Genomic DNA, 3,715 nt, shown 5'->3' with positions numbered 1-3,715 from the left:
TGATGCAGCTCAGCTTCTGGAGAGTGGAAACCTCATAGTCAGAATGAATAAAACTCCAAAGTCATTTAGAAGGAGATCACAGCTGTGGGGACAATCCCAGGCAGTGGGGGCACAGGGAGCCCCCAGAGCTGAGAGGAGAGATTGCTGTTTTAGAGAGAGTGGTCGGGGAAGGCCTTGATGGTTGATTGAGATTTGAAGGAGGTGAGGGAGAGGGGCACGTGGACACCTCAGGGAAGCCACAGACCCTGCAAAGGCCCTGAGGCCATGAAATATCCAAGCAATTCCAAGAACAGCAAGGAGGACAGGACTCCAAGCCCACTGGAACTCCCTCGCTGACCCCCTCCTGATGGTCTGAGGGGGCCTGGACAAGTAGCTGGATGAGCCGTACCATCAGCCCATTTTCTCCTGCCCACTTTATCCCTCATCATTAATCAACTTCCCTTCTCTCCTCCCCTCCCGGGCGTTCCACCCAGCCCCAACCAGAACCAAGCCTGGGTCCAGCTTTGGAAACTCATGCCTGGCTGGCAGGAGCAGCAGCTGTGCCCACACACCATTCCCAGAGTAACAGTTGAATGTGGAGCTTCAGGCCAGGCATGGTGGCTCACGCCTGTAATCCCAACACTTTGGGAGGCCAAGGTGGTTGGATCACCTAAGGTCAGGAGTTCGAGACCAGCCTGGCTAACATGGTGAAACCCCGTCTTTACTAAAAATACAAAAAATTAGCTGAGCATGGTGGCACACACCTGTAATCCCAGCTACTAGGGAGGCTGAGGCAGGAGAATTGCTTGAATCTGGGAGGCGGAGGTGCAGTAAGCTGAGATCACGCCACTGCACTCTAGCCTGGGTGACAGAGCGAGACTCCATCTCAGAAAAAAAAAAAAAAAAAAAAGAATGTGGAGGTTCAAAACTTGGGGTATTTGGGAGACTCCCCAAAGGCTGAGTCCTGCTCTGGCCTGAATGCCATTCTGTCCTTGCTCCACGGAAGAGCAGTGGAAATAAATTCATTGTCCCCCGCTAGGAAAAGCAGAGGCCATGATAGTGGTGCTGTTCTCAGGCCCAGAAAAGCCTGGGGAACATGCTCCACACCTTTCTGCATGTGGGGATCTACAGGCCAGAGAAGGGAGGAGGCCTGCTGGGAGGGCACGAAGTTAGTTGGTAGCAACAGAGGGGCCCAGAAACCAGGTCTTCTAGCTTGGATGGTTGAAGACTAAAGACTGTTTACAAATATTTCCAGGTCTCTGCTTTCTGAGCAAATAGAATTGTTCTTCTCATCCCCGTTGAAATCAGGTGTGGTGGCATGACTTGATTGACCAGTGAAATGTGAGTGGAAGAGGTCTCAGTCACTTGTGAGCAGAAGTTTTAAGAACCAGCACGTGCATCTGGCCTCCATGATGACGGAGGCCTGGGTGGGACTCGATCCTCCATCAGCCTGGGTCCCTGGAGTATGTCTGGAGCAGGCCCTCACTCCTTACATGTGTGGCACAAGAGGAAGACAAACCTTGGTTATCTGAAGCTGGCGGTCAGCAAACATTAGTCTGTGGGCAATTTCTCAATATCATTTTATACGAATGCAGCCCACTACTGATGTGCTGTCTGCCACGATTTGTGTTACAATAGCAGAGTTGAGGAGTTGCGACAGAGACTAATGGCCTGCAAAGCCTAAAATATATATTAAAAGTAGCCCGGCACGGTGGCTCACAACTGTAATCTCAGCACTTTGGGAGGCTGAGGCGGGTGGATCACTTGAGTTCAGGAGTTGGAGCCTGGCCAACATGGCAAAAGCCTGTCTCTACTAAAAATACAAAAATTAGCTGGATATGGTGGCAGGCGCCTGTAACCCCAGCTACTCGGGAGGCTGAGGCAGGAGAATTGCTTGAACCTGGGAGGTGGATGTTGCAGTGAACCGAGATCGCGCCACTGCACTCCAGCCTGGGCAACAGAGTGAGACTCTGTCTCCAAAAACAACAACAACAACAACAAAAGTACATGTCACCCTTTACAGAAACCATTTGCTGACCCTGCTGGCAGCCATTGAGATCTGGGGGCCTGTTTGTTGCCATAGCATGGCCTAGCGCACTCTGACCCATACACTTTCTAATCATGCCGAGAACTTCTGAGTGCCCTCTCACGAGCAAAACGCGCGCTATATTAGTACTGTAGCAAAGCGCTTCTGGCCTGTTTCCAGGGGCTGAGTGCAGAGCTTCCATTATAGTCACCATTTTATATGTCAGGAAGGGAAGGTCCAAGGAGGTGGCCAGTCTGAAGTGACTTGGGCTTCTCCAGGCCTCTGCCACCCACGCTAAAATGAGCAGCCCCTGAGAATTTTTAAGTTTTGTCTGCATTGTGGAAGCCAGAACGCAGAGGCAGAAGGAGACCCATAGGCCTTTCTATCCCAACACCACCCGTTTAAAACAACAGAAGAAAAGGGAAGCCAGTCCAGCCCAGAGCAGAGATGAGGAGTGCTAGGATCCAGCTGCCCCAGGCCGCCCAGCTCCTCTGTCTGCTTCCTCTATTTGTGCCGGGCAGCCCCCACCTCCCTGGCTTACGTGGCCTGTGGAGGGACCAGCTGTGGCTGGCAACAATTTTGTCCAACCCCAGGCCTTGGTGTCCCCGTCCCTCTGTGTGCACCCTCTTCCTGCATGGGTGCTGCAGAGCCAACGTGAGGGGCCCACGGGCAGGGGCACCCTTCTCTGCCCCCCATCAAACACAGAGGCTGCTGGGGTGGAACCCGAGGTCTTGCCTGCGGGAGGGGTGCTGGCCGCTGGGAAAAGCCCGTGTCCGGGCCCCGCCCTCCGCCTCCCCTGCAGCCCTGGCTTACTGGGCTCTCCTCTCCCGGATCTCATACCTCACATTCCGCAGCACAGTTCCGACAGGCCCGTGAGTGGGGAGTCCTCGTGGCCTGGGAAGGTGGCCGAGAAAGTTTGAACAGCTGCAGAGCCTGCCCGTCCACTCTCTCCAGCCACATTTGTGTGTGTGTGTGTGTGTGTGTGTGTGTGTGTGTGTGTGTGTGTGTGTGTGTTTTGACCAACCTCTTAGGCTTATGTAACACACTTGGAAGTCAAGAAGTAAGGACTCATTATTGACAGCCCCAGAGAGGCTTGCGAAACACTTGCTGTGAAGAAATCTTTCCATTGAGAAAAAGTTCCCTGGTGCTCATGCTCCCAGTGGCTCAGGTATGTGGCTTGGGGTGACAGTGGTGTGAGAAGCAGGGGTCCCCAGGGCTCCAGAGCCCAGCGCCCCCTGCCGGAGCTGTGTCACGCCCGGAAATGGAATTGAGCATCGCTTTTGTCCTCTATGTCACTGCTCACGTCACCACCAACAACCGACGTTGGTGACTAAACTCTCACCACATACCAGGCACTGTGCTGGGCCCCTGCGTTTGTGATTTTTCTGGGCACGTGCATGACCAAAGGCTAGGTGCTCCTACGCCCATTTTACAGAGGAGGGTACAGGCAAGGCGGTGGGGTCGGGGCCGTCGTCAGCAGGCTGCCACCCCACACCTCCCTGAGGTACGTGCAAAAGCAGACTCCTCCCCTCCCCACAAGTACAGCTCTATGTGGGCCCTTTGCATGAGTGTATTTTTAAGCCACTTGCTAGATCCCAAGAGGAAATGAGTGCTCATCCTGCAGGGAGAGGCCAGCATTCCACTGGGCCATTTCCCTTTTCAGAGAGCTGATGTGGAGGATTCTGGGCCGTTCTTGGCCATGCCGTCATC

This window comes from Symphalangus syndactylus, chromosome 1 (genome assembly GCF_028878055.3).
Source record: "Symphalangus syndactylus isolate Jambi chromosome 1, NHGRI_mSymSyn1-v2.1_pri, whole genome shotgun sequence".
Lineage (NCBI taxonomy): Eukaryota > Metazoa > Chordata > Mammalia > Primates > Hylobatidae > Symphalangus > Symphalangus syndactylus.
This window is presented reverse-complemented; position numbering follows the sequence as displayed.